The sequence below is a fragment of the Callionymus lyra genome, chromosome 9 (assembly GCF_982586985.1).
Source record: "Callionymus lyra chromosome 9, fCalLyr1.hap1.1, whole genome shotgun sequence".
NCBI classification, from domain to species: Eukaryota; Metazoa; Chordata; class Actinopteri; order Syngnathiformes; family Callionymidae; genus Callionymus; species Callionymus lyra.
The window spans coordinates 10,509,300-10,524,333 of record NC_141826.1 but is presented as its reverse complement, the minus strand read 5'-3'; positions in this window follow the sequence as shown (position 1 = coordinate 10,524,333).

The window sequence follows — 15,034 nt, the reverse complement described above, 5'->3', positions numbered from 1 at the left end:
ACACCCACCTCTGCCACACTGTGTCTACATCATTCTCCAGCACCAGCTCGGATTAAATGAAGCTTTTCATGAGGCGGTCTCCTCGTCCAGTAACATCTCTCATCTTGAATCATTAGCTACATTTCATCTTCAGATCTTGAGCAAAACGAACAAGGTGGGGTATTTATTTTTTTGCTCCAGTAAACACGGACGACATTTTTTGTGGAGTTGTGATCAATCTAAAATGCAGAATTTACGACTTGTAAAGTCACTTACTTATTAATCAACAGGATTTATGTGATGTTGCTACAAAATCTTGGGAAAAGGGGATTTTTCCATGAACATTAAGATATAAGCATAGTTTATAAGTATATATATATAAATATATTTATATTGATGCCACATAAAATAAACTGTTAACGAAAGAAGTTGTAATAATAATATTATAATTTCTTATTTTTTGTTATATAATTTCATTATTTTTTCTTTACTTACACCACGCAAAAACAGTTAAAGTTTCTGATTCTGATACTATTGTAAAATACCTACGACTCACTTAGATATTCCAGTTTCTTGTTTCTCAGAGATCAAACTTTGAGTTGTAAAAAATATAATTAATATAATAGCAATATCATTTTTGAAGCATGGGAAGAAAAAGACAGAAAGCAAAAGCAGAAAAATAGATGGATGGTTAGTTTGACAGATGCATAATAGATCTTGACAGTTTCTATCTCATCAAATTCCCCCAAATATTCTGTCAATTTTGAAACCATCTATTTTGGTGTTTTGTTTTTAAACCTAATTATTTTTCAGCGTTTATTTAACACTTATTTAATTCCCCAATTTTATAATAATATTTATCAATACCAAACAAAGGGATAGTCACCTACTATTTATTCAACCTCAACCTCAGACTGAGGGGGTGGGAGAGTTTTTGTTAATATTTTCCTTTTTGGAGGCAAAAATGTTTGTTCATATGACGGTTAACACCAAAAAGACACAGCGACAAACATCGAAATAAAACCATACTGTTCGTCTCTATTGCCCCCCCTTGCTAAAATGTAAAGCTTATTGGAAGATCCAGTCCCTCAGGTTGTTTTTTTTGGATGATATATGTAATAAAATACTATGAAATTCTAAATTATGTAGAATGATTACCGTTCAAATTATATTGAAGGAATAACTCTTTAAATATGACAGTATTTCTGAAGCATTTCAAATTGTTACTTCTTTATTACAAAAATAAAAACTCCCTATTCGTTATTTTGTTTCCTGTTTGTTGTCCACGACTCGGTGTGAGCTTTAGTTTACCAGAGCGTCACCGGAGAAGCTTTTACTCTCAAGTGAGTCGCAGCAGCTCTGAATTCTCCCACCTGTCGTTTCCATTTAGTCTTTTGACCTTGTCATCTCAATAATGTCTGCCTTCACCTAAACGGCACACTCTGGAGGAGAGATGGGGGGGGGGGTACATTTGGTCACGGATCATATTTGCAGTGTCACCCCGACACCGAGTAGGATGCTGGGTAAAGTATACTTTTACGAGGTCACATGATGTCAAGCTGTAATCTGTTGACTATGATGTCATATAATCAGATGTTTACAACCATCTGTTTCATTCCTTAGAAGCTTTAGCCTAATTTTCGGAACTTTTTCCTTTGAACCACTTGGATCACTCAATAAAGGGAATCATTTGAGGATAGCCAACAAAGTATCTTTCCTCTGTTTCCACCTTTTTATGTGACTCATAAAAAAAAATCTGATAAAATCTGAGCATTACAAATCTTTATGAAGACTGATAAAAATTCAAAAGGGGCGTGAAATCTCCGAAAAATTTAACTTTGCGTGTAGAAATCGACAATCGTCTAATAAAAATTACGATCGCACTTCCACTCAGTCATCATGTTTGCCAGACGAGATCATTAATCGACAAACTTTTGCAGGCGCTTTCATAAAGTACACATGGCTGAGCTGGGTATTAACATTTTATTTAAGTTCAGAAGAAGCAAAGCGTCCACTGGATTAAAAGGTAAAACAAAACAAAAAAGTGGGAGGAAGGGAAAGTAACGATGAAGGTAAAAGTACAATTGTGAGTTTACAAACTTAATTCATACAATGGAAGTGGTTGATTTCTTAAAGCTTATGGTTTTTAAATAGATAGAAAAAAGATTAAATTAAAATAATACTGATGTAGCCTCGTCTGTTGACCCAATAATGTCTTACATTTCCACCTCTGCTGCTTTCCTCCGCATTTTAGCCGATGTTTGTCAAAACACAACTTTGTGGATTCCCGTTTTTTATTGTGTAACCATGTCTTCTTGGATTTACACAACAATCATCCACACAAAGCCAGACACAAATTACACTCACACATTGTACTGCTTGGAAATCACAGACCCACAAAAGATCCAAAGAAAAGCAAATAACCACATTTGGAAAAGTGTTCTGACATTTGGCACATTTGCAACGCAGATGTCAGGAGATTGGTGTCCATTGTGTTGACATGGACAATGTCCTTGACAACGTCACTGAAGGTTCTTCTGCACCGTTTCCTGAGTTATTTAATATGTTTTTTATTAGTGTTTCTGAGTCAATCTGATTGTGAAAAACAAACTCAATCAGACAAGCGGAAAAAAATCTTTGAACAGTTGGAGACAAGGGTTGAAAAATTATTATCTCACTATCTTAAGTACTTTATTGCTTTCCTTCAACAGCAGATTAGTCTTGTTTAAACATGTAATCATAGTTATTGTTTAATTATCTGTTTGTTATCTTATCTTATCGGGCAACTAATTTGTTGATTTAAGTTTCTCTTCTATTGTACTCATTGAAAAAAATGTACATTAGAAAACTGCTTAAGCCCCGCCTAATGAAAATGCTTAATTTTTCTGGAGATGAAACCTTGTTTACCCTCACCACACCCACTCTGTTGTGATTAGACAAACATTGAGGTTTAGTGACGCACATCATCAATCCTGGAAGTCTCAAACACCAAGGGAATATCCCATATTAGGCTCTGCCCTTGTAGCCTCTTTTTCGCTGAGATTACAGACAAGGCAGAACTTTAACATTTGAGTAAGTCAGTAAAATCAGGTTTTCTCATTAGCTGCCCTTTTCAACGGTGACATTTTATATAAACATGAAAGTTAATCTGCTTTTTTGGGGGGTTAAACATCCACTGGGCCACCTAAAAAAGTATCACAGACCATATTAGGCCCCCTGGCCTTGGGTTTGACCCAGCATATACGTCCTTGATGACACCAGCTTGGTTGTTGAGGGAGTTTTTAATCTCCCGTGTCACTTCTTCACTTCCTTCCTGACGTTGCAAACGTATGCAAGTTAAAGACACTCAGGGATGCAAATATCATCGGTTGGCATTAAAAGTGCTTTCGCAGCTGAAAAATTTCCCCCCGTGTCTCAGCGACGTTACAGATGAATTGAAAGTATAGCTGGTATTCCCAGTATTTGTCTCGTGTTGAATGATGTCGTCAAGTTGGCGGTGACAGATTACAGGATGTATTTTATTACGACGACGACGGGCCTGTCTTAAGTTGGCAAAGAAGTAAAGTCTCCAAATTACTTTCCCTGTCTGCTGGTTAATTGCATGAATTATTGTACACTTCATCAATTATTCTTATGACCAGAGCTCAGACTGCTGATGGTACAGAACTGTCTTGAGCTGTGAAACTATGTGAAGCATTTGGAGGAAATGACCGTCTCGCAGCCAATCCCGGCGCGAACCATGAATTATTCTCCTGAAATGTGAGAAGTCCAATGTTTCTTGGCAGAATTGAACTAGGAACCGATGTTAAAAATGAATTATCTATGTGTTCTTGGGGAGTGAAGCAATAAGCTATGAAAGTGATATGATATAATTTGATCATTACGAAATGGCTGCTTCATGCAACCTCTCTCCTTGGTCTGCCCCTCACTCGTAATTTCCTCCGTCAAGGCCGAGGCTATCGGCCATTAAGCAGCCATCAGTCTTCCCCTGACAAAGACGTACATACGAGGGCTAATCGTTAATTAACGTCGCCGGACGTGGTCGGCTTTTTATTGTCATCTTCTTAAGGAGAAATGAACATTAAAAAAAAAACGTATTTGACTGTGGTAAGTGTGGATGACAGTTTCGGCGCAAATAATATTTTTTATAAAAAGAAAAAATGTATATCTCCAGAGATATAGTACTATGTACTTTGCCCGGCAACAGATTTAAAGTTTGTCTGAATAGACATGGTTGGTTTTAACTCTATAGACGCCTATTTTTGTTCTAAATACACCTAAAGGCGATTCATAGAAGAGTTTATTTTTCCTATTTTTTGTCACCAGCGCATTTGAGAGTAAATAAAACACTTCTGCCAAGAACATTATGAAATCTTAACCATCTATCTTTCTACTGGCAAGTATCTCAAAAACTGATTTCAATAAAATCCACTGAAAATGTTGATAAGTGGACAAAAAACAGGTCATGATACATTTTTAACTGAGTACAAAATATGTGAGAAGAGTTTCCGAAAACTACTGCCACGCTTGTCCAAGTTTTTCAAATGCTAAATAAGTTTTCAAGTCTTTTTTTTTTAAAAGAGATGACTTTGGTAATATTGAGTTGCTTTTATAGTTCTGTAAAAGTTCCACAACTATTTTCATAAAAAAATTCCCAAAAACGCATCTAAAGAAATGCTGTTTTTCGTGATACTGTTTCTTTCATTGGTATAATAACTTGAATTTTTATGTCCCATTTGAGCAGAAGTGTACATTTTGAAGAGGAGTCTCTGTGGATGATGATGTTTGCTGATGAGACAGGATACAATCTATTCAAAAGAGCAGACATATTACACAATACTAGGTTGTGTGTCAATGATGGTAAACCACACTCGGGTCAGGAGAGTCTTCCTCAAGTTTTAATCTTTTTTATACTTGTGGAACAGACGTCAAGTCTTCTCTGCCTCATATTTCCGGGCGGTGTCATGTTCCATTTGTTCTTCCGATGCTATACTTGTATTGTTTATGCAATATTGTAAAGGGCAACACAAGACGCACAGTGAGTCACTGCTGGAGTTCAGGATTAAATCTGGTTAGCTTGTGAACAAACAACCGTCTCAGTGAAAGAAATCAAAAATGAAAAAGGAATATATTCAGAGAAAAGATCAATGATTGTTTTTCTTGGTAATATATCTTATAATTAGCTTGTTCCTTGGAAATACAATGAGAAGAAGAATCTCATACAAAAGAATGGACCCTTGTGATCTGTCGGAACAAAAACAAAGAGAAGCTTCTTTATAGTGTGTTGATGTGTAGGTGCCTGATGAACTGTGCCTGAATTGATGATTTTATCTAAACATTCAATAATGTTGGCTTCTGAAAATCTACTGAAAAACCTCTCTTGTACAGTATATGTTAGCACTGGACAAAGGAAAGATCAATATACATTTTGGCCATGTACCAAAAAAACATTTCAGATAAATAATTTGAAGGACTGTTAATTGACGTTTTTTCATTGTTGTCGTCTAAAACAGAAATTAATATTTTGGAACCAAACTGTGAAACATTTAAAATAAAGAACAACATCTCTAGAGAGTGTGACATGTGCTTTGCCCAGCAACAGATGTAAAGGTTGTCAGAATTCACATGGTCGGAATTAACTCTATAGAAAACTATTTTGATTATTTTCAATGGGAGTTCTATTATAGATTTGCTTGAAGTTTCTGTTTATTCTATTTGTGTCACCAGAGCATTTGAGAGTAAATAAAACACATCTGTCAACTTTTACTATGTAACTGTCAGCATACTGTATATCTGTCTATCCGCAAGTACAAAAAATGTCAGTAACTGGACAAGGAACAGATCAAGATACAAGATTGGCCGGATAACAAATTACCATCTGGACCCACGAATATTTGAGAATTTGTTAACCCTTGTTTCAGGTTCAAAGTGACCCAGAGGCCCTATTAAAATGTGTTTGAGGTATCACTTGTGTTGTCTCATATGCAGTGGTGGAGGTCGTTCACCTTGTCCCAGAGACAACACAAGGGATACCACAAACGCCTTTGTATCCGGGCTACTGGGTCATCTTGACCCCTGAGATAGTATTTCCAGTAATTGCTGCCCCAACAATCTCATTCCTGTGAACAATATTTCAAATGTTAAAAAAGTTGTAAAACAGTATTTTTTAAATGTATGTCTTGGGAGATTCAGTGGCTTGGTGTCCAAATTATCACTTGGACGGACAAATTATTTGAATACTTTCTTACGATTTCATTCCTATGAATGATATTTCAAATGCTAAATTAGTTGTAAAACAGTAGTTTTTTTAATAATTACTTTGGTAATTCAGTGGCTTGGTGTCCAAATTATCACTTGGACGGACAAATTACTTGAATATTTTTTATTACGATTTCATCCCTATCAATGATATTTCAAATGCTGAAAAAGTGTGTCATATTAATGTAGTTAAAAGTAAGTTTTATGACTGGAGTTGAGCAGCAAAGTGTTGATTAATCTGTGACTAAAAATGAAGGATATCAGTTGTTTTGTAAATTCTGTCCAACTGTGGGACTTTCACTGAGTAATCTCGTTTCAACCAGCAGGCTGAATAAATCTTATTAGCTCATTTTGTCCCAGTGTTTTCGACTTTTTTTTTTTTTTTTCACTAAATCCCTCGAGTGCAGATGTTGTCAACTCGATTACGACTCCTGGCATGAATAAATGCACTTGGCGCTGTGACATTTTTAGATAAATATCTATGTACTTGAGAAGTCACTTTCAAGCCCGCAGCTCCGACTAGATTAAACAGCTCGGAAATCATTTGCGAATCTCCAATTGATCGCAACAAAAGTGAGCCGTGATTACATTTTTTTCTCTTCACATCTTTTTTGGAGCAACGTTTATGCTCATGTCTTTTTTTATTTAAATATCTTCCTAAACATACTTCAAATTCCCTACTTCTGACCACTTAACGCAGATGTATTCCTTTAATTTAATGGCTTGTTATCAGAGCTAGCAGAAGATAAGGAGTGAACAAGAATCAGCAGAATGACTGATGAGCTGACGTCAAACTCACTATCTCTAGAAGAGAAATCACAAGGAAAAAGAATGTCCTGTGCCATCAGACTCCCATTATTATTTCCCTCCTTTTTTTTTTTACCAGCAGCCTGATAATTCTCATGTTTGGAGAGTCATTCTAATCGTCCTGCTGCTGGATAAAAGCGGGAACACAGGGTGGTATAACCACGTTTGCTTTGATACTATATGTGGAATATAACTTATAAAAAGGAGGAGGGTGTAAGGGGGGAAAGAGGGGGATGAATAGGTAAGTATGTCCAGTAGGAGAGAGAAGCAGTGATGAGAGTATTAGTCAAAGAAAGGCGAGGAAGAACAGGGGTAGAGATGGTGGACAGAAAAAAGTATCAGTGGAGGGAGGAGGTGATGACGTGGAAAGTGCTGGAGTGCCCCCCACAGGCTTGTTGTTGCAGCGCCGTAACCACACAGATGGATCCATGAATCATTCTAATGCATCGCTCGTGCAAATTGAAACATTACACAATGATCACCTGAATGGTCGCGGTCGCTTTCTAATAAGATAAGTGCAGAAGAATGAAATGGAAACAATTCCTTCTTCCGACAGACTTCTTTTCTTCCGACATTAACAACGCCGACTTTCAATTTAGATTTTTTTTTTCTTCCTAGCAAAGTCATTGCAAACACCCACATTCGCCCAACACGAGCAGCAGGATTGTTGCCAGGCAGCAACTCTGTTACCTTCCTGCAAAATGCACATGGACAAGAAAAGTCCACATGCCCAAGGTCAACTCTCACACACACACACACACACACACTAGCATCCGTTTTGTTACCATGAGAACAGAGGACTCACTCTCATTTATATTCACAGTCACAGATATGTACAGATTTGCAATAGCAATTAAATGCCAGTTTGCCTTTGTGTGGCGAAGAAACGGCAACATGGGAGTGCTTACAACACCATCACAGCGCCTCTGCAGCAAATGACTCTTTCCTTTGAAGTCATTTGTCACTCCATTCATTTTCAGACCGCGGGAAAACACACACGCTTGTCAAAAATATTCAGGTTTTATTATGCTGAAAGATGTTCAATGGAAAGTGGATTTTATATTGCCAAGAGGCCATTTAAGAGGGAATCATATTTGATCGGAGCCCAGAGAAATGTGTGTGAGCAGTAAGTGCCCTTCTCTCCGTTCCCAGTGTGTGACATTTGCGTTGCACAGTGGGATTCTGAAGGGGGGGAGAAAAAAAAATAGTGAGGTCTAAACCTGTCTATGTTCACTGCAGCCTTTCTGGTGAATGGGGCACTGCCTGGAGCTGAAGGACCTTCTGGGGGAACAAGAGACGATTCATGAAAGTCTGATGAAAGATTAAGCAGCATATTAAAGAACACATTCACCTTTAATACGCTACAGTTTTTTGGCCTCCTTTTCTAATGGAATTTAAATCAGTCTGGTGAGCTGAGAGACCAACTTGTGATGGTCACCGTCTGGTTCAGTGGCTCTGATTCGAAGGGTCAGGTGCTTCATCATGACTAAACATTCTCTATAAATAGAGTGGAGCAAATGCTCCTGATGGCCAGCGACGGCAGAGGAAGTCACATCCAAAATATATCAAGTTGTCTCTAACTTATGTTTGTAGTGATCTTGGAGAGCCAGTGCTTAAGATTTAGCCAAACTGGAAATGTATCCAAAAAACACTTTGAAGCAATGTAACTATAAGCTAAAGTATGTTTTTGAATAACCTAAACTGACATGGTTATGTGATTGTCAGCTGTCTTTTAGAATGTTTAAAAAATGAAATGGTAAAGGGATTTCAATAAGATGAATGAGGATGATGATGATAATGAACAAGAAGATTATCTTGTATTACAGAGTATTGTAGTAGCCTACACTGTATATATATATTCATATATTATAACTGAAGTACCGTGCAGCACACTGGGATTTTTATAAGATACTAAACCGATTTAAAAGGTACAACATATTTTAAATAAGAAATACCAAGGCCATGTAATTGAATTTCTTTTTTTATTGTCCCTTTAACATGCTTGAATGGACTTAGAAGGGTGCTAGCGTAATATTTCAGCTGAATTCCTTAAAATGTCGCAGAACATGCAAAGACCCCAAAGAAGAAAGGACTTCGATCTAGGATTTAATCTATAGAGATCGTTACTTTAAAACCTTCCTTGAAATCAGACGAATATAATAGACTATTCCCATTATTGTACTAATAAAAAGGGAGTTGTTAGCACATGACCATTTTGGTCATTTTGTCCTTTATAGATGAATAAGGCCAAAAACGTAAAAAATATTAGTCCCGACAAAGAGTAAGTAAGTAAGTAAGTAAGTAATATTTATTTATATAGCGCTTTTCGAGACCAGGGTCACAAAGCGCTTAAACAATCAAAACAATACTCAAAAAAGTACTTTAAAGATCAAGATAATACTGAGCAGTTTATCATGGTCATGTTAAGCCCAACAAGGGGCACCATAGCACCCGATAAAAGATGACCAAGCGGACTCAATTGCTCTTTTTAAATAAAGATACTTTTTTCTTTCATTAACTAGATTGATCGAATGTGATGCAGAAAGTGTTAAAGGCCCTAAGTGTAGTTCTTTCAAAAGTGTTTTTGGTTCCCCCCGGTGTCAAAATAATGTAACTGTAATTTAGGTTTTGTATTGTAAATTATGTTCTTCACCAATTGTATGTGTGTACATTTGTTCAAAAATCACTCTTAAGGCTTTTCAGTTTCAGGTGTTATCTTGCTAGTTTCTAAATAGTGGTCAGTTTGTGGCCTAAGAAGTTGTGTATTCAACGCCAGCTCTGGATAAGATTGTGTTGTTGTGTCCCTGAGCAAGGCGTTTAACCCTGATTGCTCCTGATGGTTCTCAACCTACTTCCATTGTTGTGTTGTCGTGTGTGTGAATTAGTGAAACAAGTTGCCTTATGCTGAATGAATAAATCTCAGCGAACGAGAGGTTATGAGAGCAAAGTCCTTATGACATAATAATGGCTTCACTGCTCCTCCAGCCTGCTTTTATCGCTTTGTTTTACGAGTCCCTTGAAGGTTGAGACTTCTAGGATTCATGATGCGTGGTGACAATCCATCGATCCTTTGACCAATCACAGTAGAGTGGGCGTGGTTATGGTAAACAAGATTTCATCTCCAGATAAGCAGTGTTTTCAGTGGGCGAGGCATAAGATCCTTTTCTAATGTAAAAGTTTTGTACCAACAGACACATACTGATGATAACAATAGAAGATCAATTTAAGAGACATTATTAATTATTATTAACTAGTTCTAAGCTGTGATTGTTTAGATTTATATAATGATGAGACAATAGGAAATATAATGTGTAAATGTTACATAGTGTTGCTTTAAACTTGAGTATTTTTCTTCTTTTTGTGTTGCTGTGGAGACCAAACAGACAAACTCTGACACTGTATGTCATTTAACCTCTATATGCAAACACCTGCTCTACGAGGAAATATCAGAATAAATCACTTACTGTCTATCTTCGCTCGAGACCTTCGAAAGTTGTTTTTTTCTCAGTGCGGTAAATTGATTTTCAGCCGTATGATTCTGTACGTTTCTCTGCAAACCACACTCCAACCATCATGCATTTATTCATTCACCTCGTGACCCCCCGCACTCAGAGAGATAAGTGAAGAGGGCATTGGACCTCAGAGATAGAAATTAAGCAAGGATGTGCTCGGAGGTTGTTTTTTCCTAAAGGGAGAAGGAAGGAAAATGTTGTTGCAGCTGCAGAATGTGTGGAACATTCAATTCATGCGACAGATATTGAGATTCAAAGAAGCCAAAAAAAAAATAACAGCTCTCGAGCCAAAGCCTGTGTCCCGGGAAGGACTCGACAACAATAGCCCGCCCAGGACCCGGCCCGGCGTAATCAAACAGTGAGCTCTGGGAAAATGCAGACATGTTAAAAAATCTGAAAGGATGACATTAAGGATGAGAGATGAACAGGATGACAGAGGGTTGTGTGAGACAATAAAATCAAGGCCATCCAAGAACCAAGATGGATTGATGAGTCCATTGAGTGGAGATGGCAGGCGGCCAGCCAGCGCAGAGGTCAGTGCAGAAGGATATCTCTTGGAAGAAATGATGCATTTAAGAGGGCCAAGGCTGCCCGGGTGGCGAGGAGAGAGCGAGAGAAAAGGGATAGAAGGAGAGGGATGGTTTGGAGGGCGGGCGGACTGGTATGTAGATGATGTGTGGACGTGTGAAATATTTAAAATGAGAGAGAAAAATGACCAAGAGTAGCAAAGGGCCATCAATTTTCCCGGCGCGCAGGTAAAGTGGACAGTGGAAAGAGGAGATATGGAAGCCCCCGGTGAATAAGTCGTGATTAAGGTGCGAGCCGGAGACAAAAGAGCGGTGACAGGTGGTGGTGGGGGGCGCGTGATCAGACGTCCTAACAAGAAGGAAGTGTCACTTTATTGTTAAGAAGGTTTGAGGAACAATCCCGATCCGGTCGGCACACGGCGTTCCAGCGACGGGAACGCGAGCGATTTTATTAATCAAACTGATTATTCAATGAATCAGACACTCGCACCAACAAGGGAGGATAATGGGTTTACCACCCAAAAAAAATGAAAAATGCTGCCCATCTGCCTGTCTTGATTTGCCGGGATCAATCTGGCTCAGTGTCTTCCAAACACCCTGGCTGGCTAATTGAGTTAGCTTGATAACGGTGCGACCGGAATTCAATTTATGCAACCCATCTGCCACATAAATAAACAATGTCGACGGAGATGAAGCGATGCCGAGCGCACGTTTCATATCACAGCGTAAAGATGACGCCTGTACCGCCTCATCGCTGCTCTTTCCTTTTTTTTTTTATTATTATTATTGTATTCCTCATCACTCTTTTTCCTCCGGGAAGCAGATGTGTATCTGAAATCTTTACCGACCTGCGTGTTGCTGTTATGTCATAATTGACTCCTCCTCGGTGTGTGTTGCACCTCCGAACCAGATTAGGGAAAAGAAGTCTTGACAGTCAGAAGTGGGTTACTATATTTTTATCTCCGCCGCGAAGCTCAAATGAAATGATGTAACTCAATCCCTAATCACCCGTGTGTCTGTCATGAGCTAACGAGACCCTCACGCCTCACTCTAATTCACTTCCGCTGCTTAAATCTACTTATTCCGACTTGAACCGATTTGGGATTCACCTCCTTATTATGCGACTAATAGTCAACTAGGATCCCAGTGGTATCGGGGACGCATGCCAAGTTGCACCCAATTGCTTTCCGTCATGCTAATCTTCCTTTCACTCTTAGTGGTCTTGTCTGCTAATTTGACAAACTCTGATAACCACCCCGAATGGCTGGCTTCACGCAGCTCGTGCAGGCGCCTGCTCGTCCTCCCCGCGGCGCGCGTTGTTGTGGTTTTCAATATTTTAAAGGAAACGCTTTGCACGAGGTTTAATGTGGAGAGCTGACGCCAATATGCGAGAAACTGTTACGTGTTAAGACTCCAGTTTTGCTTATAATGCTGATTTTTAAAAATACTGTACTTTAGTGATCTTTTGACATCTTTTTAATGAGTAGGGAAGTAATATCCTTTCGTTTGAGTACCTCTTAAATTGATCTTGGACCTCTATTGTACTCATCAGTATGTACAGTATTGTACAAAACTCTCTTTTCATTGAAATATTTACATTAGAAAATGTGCTTGAGCCCCGCCCACTTTTCTAGAAATTAAATCTTGTTTACCTTAACCACGCCCACTCTGCTATGATTGGTCAAACTTTGACCACTACAGTCTCACCATGGGACTCGTTGTATGGACAAAGCATCTCGTTCGCTGAGATTTAAGACGCGAAAGAGCTTAATAAAGTAATAACTTCCAAACATCATCATGATGAGGGACTAACTGGATCTTGGAGAGTTGGGCTTTAACATTAGTTGCCTTTTAAAAGGTAACCAAAACTTAACTTTATTTTATTAAGCATTTATTTTTGTCTAAATAGAAGCGATTGTTCACAAATTATCGCTTGGTAAGAGCTTAGAGATCTCCTCATAAACTGTGGCGACAAATTTATCTACCATGTATTTAATGTAGTCTCCAAAGGTTGAAAAGGTTTTTTTTATTAGGGAGAATGAAACAGAACAAATCATTCTGTCGTGGCGGAGAACGATTGTAATACATCATTCATTTGTTGTCACACAGTTTTCAACTGAAATCAAACAGTTTTCAACTGTAATCTGACCATTTCCAACAATAAAGTTAAAACTATTTTTAACATGGACCAAACAATTACCAATTGCACATGTACTTAAATCATTTATTTAGTAATTAAACCATTTTAAAATGTTATCAAACTATTTCCGGCTGGTCAGTATCAAAGAGAGCATCGAGTTACCTCAAGGGAGGAAACAAAGGAAAATCTCAAAATATGTAAGTAAAGGAAACATTACATTTTAAGATGCATTTCTTTAGTTCCCCATCTGAAATCTCGGCAAATGAAAGGTTACAAGAGCTTTGTCCATTATGACGTATTAATAGTTGCCAATCCTCCTCCAGCCAACTGTAATCACGCCTGCTTTGTTTATACAATGAGTCCCTTGAAGGTGGTTGATGACACGTGGTGACAAACATCAATGCTTGACCAATCAGAGCAGAGTGGGTGTGGTTAAGGTTAAACAAGATTTCACCTCCAGAAAAAAAACAACTCATTTTAAGCACGTTTTCTAAAGTAAATATTTAAATGAAACAAACATCCTGATGAGTGCAATAGAGATCCAAGATCTATTGAAGAGACAAGTAAATCATGCATTAGATGACCTTTTATCACTAAAAAATACTTCTTAGAATTAATATATACATCAATCAGATTTCTCACTATTGACAGTAGATGAGCAAGTAACTATTTTAATGATAATACTTGAACGGTTTTTGTGCTATCATTTTTATTTCTTGCCCTAATATTGCGGTGGACGTGTCCGGATATGAACAGGTGTTTTCACCGAGAACAAAGGTTGGAGGATTTCCTAGATTTTTCCGTTTTTGATCTAATAGACTTGTTAAAGGGCGACGTCAGATCAAAAGGCTGCAAAGATAATGCTCTTTTGACAGAGAACAGTCAGACAGTGGAAGTTCACCGGAGGGGATTCAGCAGAACTTCAAATCAAAGACACTGACGTCGAGGGCTTAACTCTACTTTAAACTTTCCATAATAATGTTTGATGTGTCAGCTCGTTGCTTTTCCCTCTATTTAAAAATGCAGTTGAAGAATGAAGTGGATGCCCTTAAGTCATCCTCAAGGGATGTTCTTCAAGTTTCCTCTTCTCCATCTGTCAAAATCAGACTCTCACTCCAACACACAGCCTGCAGACTCTTTAGAAACGAGAGACGCATGTTCAGCTTCCCAGTAGTTGACAACTTTCAAGGGTTAAATCGCTCGCATCGAGCAGAATGTTTTCTTCTGCAAGAATCATCCTCATAATCCAGGTCAAATTTAGAACGCTTCCAGATCCGCGGCCCGCAACTTGGAAGCGCTCGCATCGCGCACGTATTAGGGAGAGATGAAAGGATGTTTCCTGCGGCAGATCACTAAGTCTGCAAAATATACTTTAAACAGATATAAATATCATTAGCGGTAGGAGAGATTTATTTCAGTAAATAACCATGGAAAATATATTTTAAATTCAATGAAGAACACAGATTTTTATATTATTTTAGGTTACTACTGACCCTCTAGTGAAGGTTTAAGGTCGATTAGGGACATAAGGGGGTTAGATTTAAATTCAAAATTCATCCAATTTTGATGAAATTTAAACCATATATATATATATATATATATATATATATATATATACAGGTGTGCGTTTCGTTTCACACCAAAACCTGTATATATATATATATGTATATATATATTACATACTAAGGTAGGAATATTTAAAGAATTAAAGCATCTTTTGGTAATTGTAACGGGACGCAAATGGGGGCAGAAGACCCCATTTCAATGAAATTTAACCCATATTTTAGTCATATTAAGTAAAAGATTGTATA